Below are 16,140 nucleotides of genomic sequence, written 5' to 3' on the forward strand. Positions count from 1 at the left end.
TTCTTTTAGTTCTTTTCTTTTCCATTTGTTTGTTTTGAGTTATTTGGGTTTGTTTATTTTTTGTTTTATAATTTTACTTGATTTTTAGATGCCTGCTAGATTTTAATGAGAGAAAGAAAGAATGTGGCTTTGGGAGCATGAGTAAGTAAAGAGGATCTAAGAGGTAGTCACAATATATAATATGAGAAAAAATATCATTTTCAATTTAAAGTTTGTTTTTCTGTCTATGGCTTTGGATCTTTTTTTTAATTGACAACAAATACTGTTTTCACATAACATATCCTGATTATAGTTTGCCCTCTGTCTATTCCTTCCAGTTCCTTCCTACCCTCCTTTCCCTCCTGACCTTCTAGTTTCTCATTCAAAATCAACAGGTTTCTAAGACATAACAAAACAAGACAAAATAAGATATAATAACTTGAGTCAAAAATGTTCTTATTGAAGCTGGACACAGCAACCCAACAGGAGGAAAAGATGTTCAATAGTAGGCATAAGAGTAAGAGACCCATTAGCTGTCATAATCAGGAGCCCCTTAAAATGCTAATCTAACAACTATAATATAGATATATAAGACATGGTATAGACCCATGTAAGTCCTATGATTGCTGCATGAGTTTCTATGAGCTTATATGTGCCTGGCTAGTTGATTCAGAGAGCTGTGTTTTCCTAGTTTCCTTCATTGCCTCTGGCTCATATAATCTTTCTTTCTTTTTGTTGAAAGGATTATCTGAGCTCTGAGGGGAGGGAAATGATAGCACTGCAAATGGAGACTCTCTCTCCTCATAATGTCTGACTGTGGGTCTCTGCATCTGTTCCCATCTGCTACTAAATAAAACCTCTCTGATGATGACTGGGTAGAGCCCTGATCTATAAATATAGCAAAATATTAGGAATAATGGTTTTGGTTATCCAAGCAGTGTCAAATGTGAGTTACTTCTCATGGGGCAGACGTTATATTAATTCAGATATAGATTGTCTACTCTCAAAAGTTCTGTGCCATCATTTGTCCAAGTATATTTTGCAGGCAAGATAAATTGTAGGTTAAAAGTTTGTGAATTGGTGCCTACTTTATTCTTTCAGTAACCTGCAGAGTACCTTCCTGAACCAAAGAGACTAGAATGTAGGAATGAAGGCTCACTGTAAGGCTTGTCTGGCTATAAGAGGTGGCCAGTTGAGAATCAGTAACCCATATTACTCGGAGTCCTCACTAAGATCACCTTCAAAGATTCCAAGAAGTTTCCACTACACTAGGTTTCCACACTATAACCTCCAATGCCTCCACCAATTCCAGCAGTCTCTGTCCACATTCTATCTCTCCATCCAACACACAGCTACCCAATCCCTCTTGTTCCCAACCCCAGTCATCACAAATTCACCCAAACAATCTATTATATCTACCTTCCCAGGGATATCTATGCATTCCCCTCTAGAAACATCCCTCTTTTCTAACCTCTCTGGGTTTATGGATTATAGTTTGAATATCATTTATTTACTAGCTAATATTCAGTTACAAGTGAAAATATTCTATATTTGTCTTTCTGAGTCAAGGTTACCTCACTCTCACACAGGATATTTTGTCCACTTGCCTCTAAACTTCACAGTGTCTTTTTAAAAAATCTGATAAATGTACAACATTTATCCATCCTTCTCATTTATCCATTCTTCTGTTAAATGAAATGTAGGTTGCCTCAAATTTCTGGATTTTATGATTAGAGTAACAATTAACATAAATGAGCAAGTGTCCTTGTGATAAGGTGGGACATTTTTTTGTGTATAGGCCCAAGAATGATGTATCTGTGCTTGAGGTAGACAGATTCTCAATTATCTGAGTAACCACCATATTGATTCTCATAGTAGCTATATATGTTTGCACATCCATCAACAATGTAGGAATATTTCCTTTGATCCACATCCTCACTATCATGAGCTGTCACTAGTAGTATTGATCTCAGCCATTCTAATAAGTGTAAGATGGACGCTTGAGGTAGTTTTGATTTGTGTTTCTGTGATTGCTAAGGATATTGAACATCTTTAAGTGTTTCTCAGCCACTTGACATTTTTTTAGATAGAATTCTCTATTTAAATATGTTCCCATTTTATAAATTGTATTACTTATGTAGTTTATTGAGTTCTTTACATATTTGGGGTATTAGTCCTCTATTAAATGTGGAGTACATAAAAATCTTTTTTTATTTTGAAAGCTGACACTTTGTCTGATTAACAGTTTCTCTTGCCATACAGAAAGCTCTTCAATTTCATGAGATGCCATGTATTCATTGTTGATATCAGTACCTGTGCTATCAATGTTCTGTTCAGAAAGTCATCCCTTGTGCCAATGCATTCAAGGTTATTTCCTACTTTGCCTTCTGTTAGGATCAGTGTATCAAGTTTTATGTTGAAGTCTTTGATTCCCTTGTACTTAAGTTATGCATAGTGTGGTAAATATGGATCTATTTGCATTCTTCTACATGCAACCATCCAGTTTGACCAGCATTGTTTGTTGAAGATACTGTACTTTTTGATTATGTAGTTTTAGATACTTTATCAAAAATCAGGAATCCATAGGTGTGTGGATTTATAGTTGGGCTTCAATTCAATTCCATTTATCAACCTGTCTGTTTTTATGCCAATACCATGTATATTTTATTACTTTAGCTATGTAATCAAGAATAATGGGGCATCTAGCAGTTCTTTTGTTGTTCATTGTGGTTTTAACTATATTGTTTTCTTCTTGTCATTGTTGATGATGATGATGTGAATGTTATTGTTTTCCCATATAAAGTTTAAAATTATCTTTTGAAAGTTGGTAAAGAATTGTGTTAGAATTATTTATGGGATTGCATTGAATCTGTAGAATTGTGTAGAATTTTTTATGGGATTGCTTTTGGAGGGATGGCCATTTATACTATGTTAATTATACTAATACAAACCCAGAACTCAGTACCTAGTCCTCTAACCACCCCAAACTCACATGCCTAGACACCAGTTAATGAAACAATCTATAACAGTCAAAGTGATATATTTCTGCTAGAGATCAGCTACCCAACTATAAGAAACCCCAAATATTACAACATAGCTGAAACACCAAAAACAAAAAATGTTGGGAGCCGACTTTTAGCAGAAAGCGGCTATCAGCTTTGCGGCCATCTTGAGCCATATACCCTGACGTGAGACTTGTTTTTCAACAGCCTACAACAGCTGAAGCACACTCTGATATCCCACATATTTTATTTTGCTGTTTACTGCCTGCAGCTGCAAGGCATGCAGTTCACGTGCTGTCCACGTGCTATCCAAGCCATACATGCCTATAAGGTACACATGGTATCCATGCCTGTAAGGTTTACGTCATATCAACACCTGCAAGGCACGTGGTATCCACGCGCCTACAAGGCACTTGGCAAAAGCGTATAAATACCCCAGATTTCCCTTCAATAAAAGAGACTTGATCAGAGCCTCTGTCTTATCTCCATTCTTCACGTCTCTTCCCCTTTATCCTCTCTCTCTCTCTCTCTCTCTCTCTCTCTCTCTCTCTCTCTCTCGCTAGACCCTGACCCGCAGACCTGAGCGGCAGCTTGGGCCGGGGAAATAGTGGCCACCAAGCGAGGAGTGGAGAGAAAAAAGACCTTAAAACCAAATATATGAAGATGATAGATGTCGTTAAAGAGGAAAGGAAAAAAAAAAATCCAGGAAAACACAAAGAATTGGAGAAAGTGGATACATCACTTAAAGAAAAACAAGTAAATACAAACAGTTGAAGAAAACTAAAACCGCTGAAGAAGTGAAAATGAAAACATATGAAAGAAAATATATACTGAGAGAATTCTAAAAATGGAAAATTGAGAAATTTTAACAGGAAATAGAAAGGCAAGTGTCACAGAATAAAAGAGATGGAAGAGAGAATCTCAGGCACTTAAGTTGAAATGGATACACAGAAGAAATGGACACATGAGCCAAAGAGAATGTTAAATATAAAAATAAATAAGTAAATAAATAAACTGAAAACTATGCATGTGGAAAAACTGTCCAACAAGTCTGGTACACTAATAATAGAGCAAATTGAAGAATAATATGTATAGAGAAAGTAGAAGAAAGCCAGTCTCAAAATACTACCCTATAGAACTAGGAGGACCCTGAGTCAGAACCAAGAGGCCAAGTCCCCCAAAGATACACTTCTTAAAAATACTACCATATTTTCAAATGAGCATAATACAATTATTTTAATTAATAAGAATTATTTAATTACATCACCCCTTTAGAATTATTGGTTACTAACAAATTCCTTAGGATTTAAAATTGATTTTATAGCTATTTGTTGACTGTTTTCAACATAGTTATAAAATAAACATAATGGTTTAAATGTCCTTTCACATATCAATGGTCAAGAATAACTTTAGATTTCTGGGTAAAACTCTTTTCTGTGCTGTAATGATTTTGTCTGGTAGACTTTGGTATGGCTTTTCAGTTATTATAATAAGTTTTAATTTCAGGAATTGTAAGTGAATAAGTTATCCAAAACTAAACTCAAAAATTCTCCCTCTGAGTGGAAGATCTGGCAGAAGTTTTGGGGGAAATAAGCGAGTGGGTGGATTTAATCAAAACATATTATATACATGTATAAAGTTCTCATAACATATATTCAACAAAACTATCTCTGACAAATAAAGTCAGAGGCTTTATCTATTAATTATTTAAATTATTCATGTTATAATATAATGTGTGTTTAAAAATATTATAGTGTACTTCCTTCTTTTGGATAATATTTATAAAGTGGTATTTTTTTATTTGGGGGATAGTTTAATGTTCTTGCATGTAAATACAACCTTTTAAAATGATGATTTTGCATTTACAACTTTAATTAATGTATTTATATTTATATAGTTTCTGGTTTGTAGTTTTATATGTAAGTTCATTTCTTTAAAATATAATTATCAAAAGAAATAGTGCCTTTATCCCCCAGTATTTATGGATGGAACAAAGGCTTTCTGGACAAGTCCTTGATTGAAATTATAGCCTGTCATGAAATTGTGAGTTTTGTGAGTTTGGTTTTTCTACCCAATTAATTAACACTTATGTTCATCATAATCATTATGTGCGTTTAGGAACAAGTCTGTTTACCTGATAACTAGTTATTTATAACATAGCACACATCTCATGAATACTATCTTTTTTTCTACAAAGAAAGGTAAGGTCTACCTGTCTACCCGTCTATCTATCCTCTATATATTTATATTTATTTTCATTTTATTATCATCTATATATTTATTCATCTATCTAACTATCTATCTATCCATCCATGCATGCATATATATATATATATATATATATATATATCTCCATTGTCTTCTGCAGAGCGTCTTACACATATATACATGTATATTGTACATTCATACATACATACATACATACATACATACACACATTGGCATTGGCATATTATAGGTTTAGAGTTGCCTAATGTTTGCTACTACCAGCACTACCTCCTATCCAGAAGTTGTCAATATTTGTTTTAGAATATCATCAAGAGTATCCACTCCACAAGTCTTCACTAGCAAATGGTTTTGTGTAGCTTGAAGTAAGTGCACCAACTTTTGAGCCATCCCCTGTTGAATGATCTGTTTATGCAGAGCTTTGAATACTGACCAAAGGCCTGCTCTTTCACAATGGTGACAGAAAGAATTAAAACAATGCTTTTTTTCGTTATTTAGCAGGTTTAATCCTCAGATCGGTTATAATACCCATCATAGGCATCCATATCAGCACATCAATATTGGCTCTTGAGATAAAGTGTTGTGTTTCAGATTATTTCATGCAAAATAATTTTATGACAATATTAATATAATTATTTCAACATTTTGTGGCTACTGTATCAAAATACCATTAAAATAGAAGTGTGCAAACAAAATGAATTGTTTCTTGTATTTTACAGGTTGACAATGGTAATATAAAGACACAGGCAAGCAAAGTCAATATTCAGTGAAAATTGTGCCCTGGTTAACAGGAGACATTTTGTCACTTTATGCTTATTTATCTGAAGGAGACATTTGGTCCCATCATCACTGTACAAGAATATTATTCTTATTTTTCAGCCCATACCCTCATTGCTAAACTCCACACAACCTCACATCCTAATGTGGACTTACTTGGGGACGTGGTTTCAAAAGTGAGGAGTACATAAATACTTACTATTACAGCCAAAAGGCTTTCATTTATTATTTGGATTTTTATTAACTGAGCAGAAACATAGATATACTAGGAAACCAGCACTTTTGATTTGTAAAGAGACATACAGCAAATCCTTTAAAGATTGTAAGTCATCGAGTATCTCAGCTCAAGTTTATCTAAGAAGCAGCAGAAGACAATAGATTACAGTTGTGGTTATGTTCAATAAAATTCTACTTATAAAACAAGTAGGAAGCATGATTAAGGATAGATGGTACAGTGTATTGACACCTTAGATGGACAGAAGAAATTTAAAAATTTTAATGAATATTTGAAATAAAACCATAGCCATGTTCATTTAATTCTTGCCTCCAATCAAAAGGAACTGCATTGGGAAAGATAGCTACCATATCACATATAGCACAGCAGGGTTCTTAAGTTCTGGAAAACATATTTTTGATGTTTGAGAAAGAATAAGGCAATAAGGAATGAACTTAACAATACTAAGTTTGAAAATGTGTAACAACCCCAAATTAATAATAGGAATACATGGTGAGGAGGTATATATTTTTGAAAAATGTATGAATATTTACACCATCTTTAGGGAGATAAAACCTCTATAAGGGTTTCTATTGTAATTCTCATTTCGTTTATTTCTTAAAAATGTATTCTTTCTATAGATTAAACTTCCAAGAATTGGAAGCAAGAATATAAATATTTTCTTTATATTCTCTCTGTGTGTCTCTGTATCTTCCTCTTCCTCCTCTGTCTCTGTCTTTGTCTCTGTCTTTTTCAAGGCCCCATAAAACTACCTATGGTACTATATCTTTTCTGATTGACTTCCTTCTTCAAGGACCAAACCTGGTGGAGGACCATTGCTGAGAAGCTCTTTCCCCTAATGAAGCTCATTCTGAACAGTTATTTTGTGTGTGCTCCTTTTCATCTTAAATTACAATTATTTGGTTTATTATAGATGAAATTGTAGTCAAATTCTATGTATGATATTTACCCTGCATAATTCACTTTTGCATATGTAGGAAAAAGATTTCTAATAATTCCTGAGTCACTTTTCTCTAGTCAGAAGGAAATACAGTCTAAATTTTATCAATGAAATCAACTAGACTGCAAATGAGTTTTTAAATTTGTAACAGCAATATTCAAGTAATTATCTTTGCTGTTTCATATCAGAAAAAATAAAAGTAACTTCTACTTTTCTGTTTCTTTTCTTCTTCATGCTTCAACTATTTCATAGTCTAAATCTGATGAAAAAGAAAATGAATGACCCATGACATGGCTGAAGATTCTTGTATCACTGACAATATATCCTTTCTCAAGAAGCTTGCTGTGCTCATAAAAATAATCTTATACATTAGTTCAGAGTAATAGAAAGCAATATACATACAACTCCCTCAAGGAGATGCCTTCTACTTCCTCTGCAAAGGGTCCTGCAGCTCTGGAGTGATTTGAGACAATATTATACAATCCATAAAGATAACATCAGAGTTCCCAAGCCAGAATTTCTATAATCTTACTAAACACAAGAAACTTAGCCTTTCATTTTCCTACTTCTTATTTAAACTGACTCATAAAACAGAGTTTTGAAAGTACTTGAAGTTAAATATAATCTTCTGTTCTCTAGCCACATACTCAGTGAATAGAATTTCCCTTCATTCACACCCTCCCTCTTGCTGTCTCCCACTCTCCCTCTCCCTTTCCCTATCTCCCCCCCTCTTACCTTTCTCTCTCCCTCTCACTCTCCTTCTCCCTCTCTCTTTCATTTCTATTGCTACCAAAATACTTGCCCTCCTACTTACCATTTAAGTAGCAAGTATTATTTGCATTACCTATTATTAGTAATACACGGTGGATAAAGCATTGCCCATTTGGTCCACTAATGATATCCAATACAACACTACCACCTTGCAAATCTGGAGAAGCTACCAGGATGGATCATTGTCATTCACTATACTCACCCCCCCCCCCCCCGCAAGTTTATCCCTTTATCCTTTACAACATTTAAGTAAATCAGAGGCACTCCCATAACATAGAAATCATAGTATTAAAATTAATCTACTTATACATCTTAATTGTTGAAAAAATGTGAGCGCCTTCTGGGGAGGAATTTTATATTCTTCTATGTCCACAACACCTAGCATAGTGTGTGGTCCACAACTTGCAATTAGCAAACAAGAAGGTGAAGTATGTGTGGGTTGAAAATGGGGAATAAAACGCTGGTATTCTTAATACCTTCTTAAATAAAAAAGGAATAGGTGAATTGAACCGAATACGTAAAAATCATTTAATGAACCATTTTAGAGAGGGTAATATTTAGACACATTTTAACCTTTGTACCAGAAAGTAGGTAGATTTTATTCCAATTTTCTATTCTAAAACTTAAATATGCCTTTAAAAAAATAACCTCAGTATGCAATTATGCTCATAGAAAGATAATTTTTGTTTCAGGTAGTCAAATAATAAAATAGTGGAGTGAGGAATAAGCAAAAGCTGGAGAGTTTTTGTTCATCTTTTTCATAAAGCAGCCTAGAGACTGGAACTTCCTCTGAAACAATTCATCAGGGATGAAGAATCCAGAATAAGATGGAGAAATGTAACTATGTTTTTGTTTTAAAGCTATCTGGTTATCTCTCACATATGAATCTTTTTCAAACAATCAACACAGTCTTTTGTCTAAGATTGAATGGACTATCTTAATAAAAAGCAATGTGTGCATGTGATGATGGGGGGCAGCCTGTGCACACGCTCAGGTGCACAGCCTTACAGGCAATCAAGGTAAGAAGTTTGACAATTTTCATTGAAATATATATATATATATATATATATATATATATATATATATATATTACCTTTTAAATAAGGAAAGTCACATTAGAAGATTGCATTGGCTCATCTCATGACAGTCCCTCTAAAAGAAATAATCCAGGACCCAGTTAAAAGCCCCAGGAAAGGAATGACTTACTGCTGTGACATGACAAAGCTCATCATTTGTCAGGATCAAAACCACAAATGTAAAAATAATAATTAATTGAACTAGTTGTTTCCTCCCTATCAGTAAAGGTTTCTCCCAGTTCAGATCAGAACAGACAAATCACTGTACTCCCAGTTTCTAACTGGAAGGGACATGAGTGCATGCCTCAGGTCCCATCCTTCCCAGCTGCTGCTATCTATCAAGCTGTTAACTAGTCTGCATCTGGAAGCTGATGGGGCAGGCAATTAGCAGTCCTCTGAGATGCTAAATGGGTGTGTGAGTACTTCACAGCTGCCCTACCCCTGGCTTTCTCTGATGTTAGAATCCCATTCATCTCTCACTGCTACTGAGACCTGACATCTGCTACAATCATGAATTTAAGAGTGTGCCATCTGAAAAACACCGTGCGTGTTTGTCAATATGGTCTACATAGCATGTAACAAGTGGGTGAAAAATGTGAGCTATAGTGTACCACTAAGAACTAGGCCCCAAATGTAGCAATTCACTATTACTAGCTGTTTGTCAAGGAGGTAGATTCAATCTCGCTTGTAAAAAAAAAAAAAAAAAAAAAAAGCAGCAAAAATTTGAACATCTTAACTCTCAGTGAACTACTACAACTAAAATAAGAATCTGGAGACAAAAGTATCTGAGCACTTCTCAGAAACTTTGACTGAGCAGATTATTGAAGTTCCACTATTGCATAAAGTGACAGAATACCACAAGGAATGAAAATTTTATCTACTGTGAAGAAAAGATCACAGAATCAAATAAATAAAGATAGAAGAAAATGTTTTCTAAATCAAAATCATAAAATTTTTATAACCATAATGTGTGTGTGTTGTTAAATGAGAATAACCAATTGACGGGATAAAGGCTTTAAAATAATAATAATAACTGAGATCAAAACTGAAATTCAATAACAAAATAAAAATATTAATAGGTTATAAACTGCAAAAAAATACTAAGTAGGAGTCATAAGACTGAATAATACAATAACTAAACTGAAATTTTCAATAGTATGTTCAATAACAAAGTATATAAAGCAGAATAGCTCACAATATGCTATTAGAAAATCTGTACTATGGGACAAAAGCCCAGTAGTATTAAAGAACAAGGCAAAAGGACACTGAAAAGGAGTCTATTTGCTAAGTAAAAGATGAGTAGCATTTCCCATGATAGAAAAGAGACTATTCTTTCTCCTGTTCAGGAATCATAATAGAAACTACAATCAAGTATGTAAAATCATCTGATAAGTTGTCTCCTGTTTTCCAGAACCATGTGTGGTTTATCAGCAGAGCTTCTAAGAGAGTCAATGGATATGCTTTTAGAAAGCTGTAACTTTTTGTCTAAATGGTAAAACAAACAAATATGCAAATGTGAGAAAAAATTCGAGTAGTCAATATGCAGAACTCTATGCTGTATATCAGGTTATTTAAACCAAGAACCCAAGAAAATTCCATGATTATATCAATTTATTATCTGTGACAGATGGTATGGCCATTTGGGTACATACATACATACATACGTACATAGATACATACATACATACATATTAATGGATTACAAGCAACAAAGAAATGTGGAGGTGATGTATGAAGGATATTTGGTAACAGTCTCAAAGACAATTAATAAATTTCATGTTAAAACTCACTGTATAATTCACTCCACAGAACAAGCACTCGACCAGACAAAATCTCTGTAGCCAAATTTTAACCTAGTGTATGAACAGAACAATGGACACAACAAAAGCTTGAAGATCATGCCCTTCATAGGTAGATTCAGCACCATGGGTTACTCATCTCTTGGAGTATTAAAAATTACACTATCCTCGAATAGTACTCTTGTGGTAGAAGCTGAGTTGACATATCCAGTAACATTGGAAAGATCATGTTTAGTAGGAAAAATTAATCAGATCAAATTTGGCAAATTGATTATGTTGATACTTTAACTTAATTTCAAATTGTTAATACAAAAGTATGAGAATCAATACCTGTGGGTCCCTGTTCCAGAGGGTTTCCCATGAAGATCTACGGCCCAGCTGGGTGCAGGGGTCCAGGCAACGGGGATAGAGTGTGAGCGGGGGGTGGGGGGGGGTGGGGGGGATCACCTCTGCTGCCTCCGCTGCATCTCAGCTTTTGCCACTCAGTTGCTCCCAGGTGCTTCTCCTGTCTCTCTGCACTGAGCCAGTCCAGGCTGAGAGGGTGAGAAGCCAACTAGATAGCAAGGAGGGGAGGGTCCTGAAGGAACTTTGGGAGAGCAGATTTCTTCCAAGTGTTACAGCTCTTGCGACAGAAACTCTAAGACAAGGGGATGATTCTCACTCACACCTTTACTTCTGCCAAATAGGGCTCTTATATATAGTTCTGGGGTGGGTTAGGGTCTGGCAGCAGATAACACCTATTGGCTTGGTCTGAGAACTTGGAGACACCTCATCTACATATGGGAGATCCTGAGGCACTGTTCCTCATGACTGATGGCCATAGACCTCTCTGTGGGAAGGGCTGTGGAGGGATAAGCTAAGTAAAAAAAAAAAAACCAGGGGCCCAGGAGCAAAGCCGAACACCTACCATCCCATTAGGGTCCAGGGTTCAAGGCCTGTGCTCAACCAGGCACCCAGCTGCCACTCACATCTCACTGCCCCACAAATACCTATTTTATGTATGTGATTACAGGTCTCCTGAATACCATTAAGACTCTTGAAACTATAATGCTATGTTATGATACCCATATACAAATCCAAAGTGACAATAACACTCATTTCAAAAATAAGTGTTATAAGAATTTTCTATGACTCATAACATAGAATGGATTTGCATCATATTCTTTATTATCTGAAATCTGTTGATTTAATTAAAGGAAAGAATGAAAGCCTAAATCAACGATGTAAAGATTTCAAGACTCATTCTATAATAGAATAATCATGTAATGGAAACTGTATAGATTATACATAGTCTAAAGTAGCAAGGAAATGCTAATAATGTTACTCAATACATCCAAACTCTTCCAAATTACAGAGATGGATCAGCTGTTCATCTTTTCCAGAGGACTTGTGATCCAGTTTCTAGCTCCCAACCAGTTTACATGAACAGTACCTTGAGTTTCATGAAACACAATACCCTCTGGCTTTCATAGGCATCTACCTGCACATGGTCCATATAAACTCACAGAGGCACATTGAGCCATACATATAAATAAATAAATAAATAAATAAATAAATAAATAAATAAATAAGCTTAAATGAAATTGAAGTCATGACTCTAATGTATTGGAAAATTAAGGCTACTTGTCAAGCACTCTTTTGAATAACTCCTGACTCAGTGGATCTGGACTGGTTCTCCCTCAGTATGGGATGGAGAACAGTCAGAGGGCTTGTCTGTTAATCCAGCCAGATCATTCTGTAATCCAGGATGTGTCTTCACTCCACCTGGATGAGATCTTTGGAAATGACTCATTGCCTGACCAACTATGGTGATGGATTAAAGTTTTTCTACAGCTATTGGTAAGGTACTATTCTGAAGAAAACTACATAACTCAGAATATACAGAAATCAAGTTGTTACCTACCTAAAGTCTTCACCCTTACTGACTATTAGAGACAGGTAGTCTGTACACAATTAGAGGAGAAAGGCAACATCAACCCAGCTACAATGGTGACTAGATGGCATGATATGCTGGTGAAATAGTGGCAAAAAATTTATAGGAGTAACCAATCACTATCTTATTGGAATTGAGATCCACTCCATGAGTCTGAACCCATGCCCAACACACCCCATGCAGCCTGATACTAGATAACCTACACCTAAGGAAAAACTAAATACTATTGCTCTACTAAAGGAACATAGCAATAAAATAAAATTATTTTATACTCACAGATTAATGCCTTACTCATCATCAGAGGAGCTTCATCCTACATCAGACAAAAACAAAAACAGAGACCCACAGCCAGACATTTTGCAGAAATTAAGATACCTTGGAACACTGCATCCAAAATGGAATGCCCCATTAAAACCTTCTCCTCAAGTGTCAGAGAACCCTCTAGAAAAAGAGGCAAATAGAGTATTAGAGCCAAGGAAACAAGCAGTATAAATACACATAGGAATTCAGAGAGACTGTGGTAGAATGCACAAAGCCAGAATTAGTTTGTGCTAGATGAAATCACAGCACTGAAAGGGGAAGTAGGCAAGATCCCCCATCCCAAACCTGGAAACTATTTCTATTTTGTAACTTCGTGAACATAAACAATAGTTTTCTCCAACAGAGTCCCAATGGGTATTCAAAGCAAACTTAAGGGCAGGTTCCATGTCTAGTAATAATGGGTAAACTAAAATGTATTTAATAGTATTTTTGAAGGTTGTCTCACAATGTTTTTTGTTTAGTTGGCTGGCTTTCTCTTTGTTTGTTTGCTTTGTTTATAAATATGTTGCTTTTGTATTGTTTCAGATTTTGTTTTTATGGATTTTCTGCAATATGTTTTAAGAGTAAGGCCTATCTAAGAAACACTCCACTCTCCACACCAGACTATCTATTGGGAATCCTTGATAAATACCTGTACAGGGCTTTTCTAGTCAATTTCTGCTGAATACCCTATTAGAAGATTTTTTGTATATATGTATACATATATTCCTTTTGCTATTTTATCTTTTATTCTTGTCGATTATATACTTAAATTCAATCATTCAAAACCAAAGTATAGCTATGGTGAATCATCCTTTTAAACATATGGAACAAAGATGTAGTAAGCAGAATATATTAGATGCCATTTCTGCTTTGAAGAAGTTATTCTCGTGATGAATGAAGCAGAATGTATGTGGTTGTATTAAGACTGGTGTTGACTAGAGTAATGCTGGGCATAGAAACTTGGCTTCCCATGCATTGAATGGTAGAACAAAAAGGAGTATTAAATGCCACTTCTTTCTATCAACAAGAGGATAGAAATTGTCTACTGCTTCTAAAACTACAATTGTTAACATGTTAACATTTTGGTCTCTGGGTACATATTTTTGGCCCTATCCAATGCTCTTTATTGAAGTTTACCAATGACATCTCTAAATTCTTACTACCATGCAAACCTTTCTCTAACTCTCATGCTCTTTGAACCACGGAAAAACTTCAAAAATGTAAAAATCCAAACTTTTTTTTTACAACTTGTTTTTACAACTAAAACTTGATTATCTATCAATGTATGTCAAGGCTGTCTTAACTTTCTGCAGTGTGCCATGGATTTAATTTGGATTCAACACTTTCTTTTATTCATTCAAGATAGTATTTACAATAACAATTTTAAAAGGTTCCTGTATTGAAATTAATTCAGTCTGGTTTTGCTAACGTTGTCACATTTTAACTATTTGGTGAAACTGGTTCTTGGCAAGATTGGGTTTTAAAACTGTTTTGTTGCTGTATGTTTGTTTTATTTTAATTTTGTCCATGATTTTTTTCTACATTTTGGGACAAATATTACACCAAATATATAAGATTATAATTACAAGTATATCTGCTTTTCAGGGTGTTCAAAACCAAAACTTGTAGGCTTGAGCCAATTAAGATCAAAGGGTCAGAAATAAAGTAAACGGTTTTGTCTTTGGCTTCCATATTTAGCCAGGCTCTGGAGTATGAAAAGATCCCTCCGATATCTTTTCTCTTGGTCAGAGAATCTCCAGAGATTGAATTCTTACAACTGCAGAGATAAAAGTCAATATAAATGGCCATGGACAGAAGACATGATTATCAGTGACTGATTCAGCCCTGCCAACTCAAAAACTGGTAGATGAAAAACTCTTGTGCCTTTGAGGACAGCTAAATGGTAAACAATTTCCAAAATTTGTTACCAAGTAAACAATCCTGAGAATTAAAACATAGCAGCACATGGAATTGAAAACTTGTACAAAGGCAGCAAAACTACTTGCAGAATGAGGAAGCAGTTTATAAGATCAGAGAAAACATTTTCCTTCTACACTTAAAGCAAGGGATTAATGTCCTGAACACATAAAAAACTACAGAAGGTGAACACTAACAAGAACAAATCTTCTAAGCAATGAAATGACTAAGGGACTGAGTGAATAGTTCTGAAAAGAAGAAATACAAATTTCTAATAAAAATGATTGGAATTTTCCAGCATCTTTGATTTTTTTTGTTTGTTTTATATAGTCTGGGCTCTACAGATGATTATAATAGCTAAACTTCAAGTTGTGAATGAGTGAATATATATATATATATATATACATATATATACATATATATACATATATACATATATATACATATATATACATATATTCAAACATAGTGAATATAAATTTTATATTTATATATTTATATATAAATATATTTATATTATATATACATATTTATATATTTATATATTTATAAATATATATATTCAAACCAATCTAAAAAATATAAATATCCGGAGATAAATAGACATATAAAAACCAAAACTTATTAAATTGGTCACTCAAAATACCCAGTAGAAATTAGCTGGAGAAGCCATAGTAAAGCAGCCAATAGAGAGCACTCAAGGCAGAGGAAGTGTTTTCACTTCTCTTGCTTGCAATTAGCACCGGGGTGTAAGTTGAGAATTTCAGCCTCAGCGTTCTGCAAGATGCTTCCAATTCTATTTCCAAAGCCTTCTTTCCAGGCCATATCTTTGCACATGTCATTTATATTCAGCCCCGAAGACCAACTCTTATAACTTAAAATATAATCTCTCCCATATTTTGTGTCCCAGAGATTCAGACTACTAATTTGAACACATTTTTAAATCTTAATATATGATACTTTTTAATAATTAGAAATAAACTACAATGTGAGCATCAAGAAGATTAGTGATACTTTATTGTCCACTCTTATGTCCCTGACCTATAATAGTGTCTGGAATACAATATACTTAATTAACATTCCCATAGAAATGAATGAATTATCATCTTATTTCATGTCACCTGTTAAATAAACACAAATACTATTTTTTTTTAGTTCTAGGAATTTTCAGTGGAAAATTGT

This window comes from Arvicanthis niloticus, chromosome 15 (genome assembly GCF_011762505.2).
Source record: "Arvicanthis niloticus isolate mArvNil1 chromosome 15, mArvNil1.pat.X, whole genome shotgun sequence".
NCBI lineage: Eukaryota > Metazoa > Chordata > Mammalia > Rodentia > Muridae > Arvicanthis > Arvicanthis niloticus.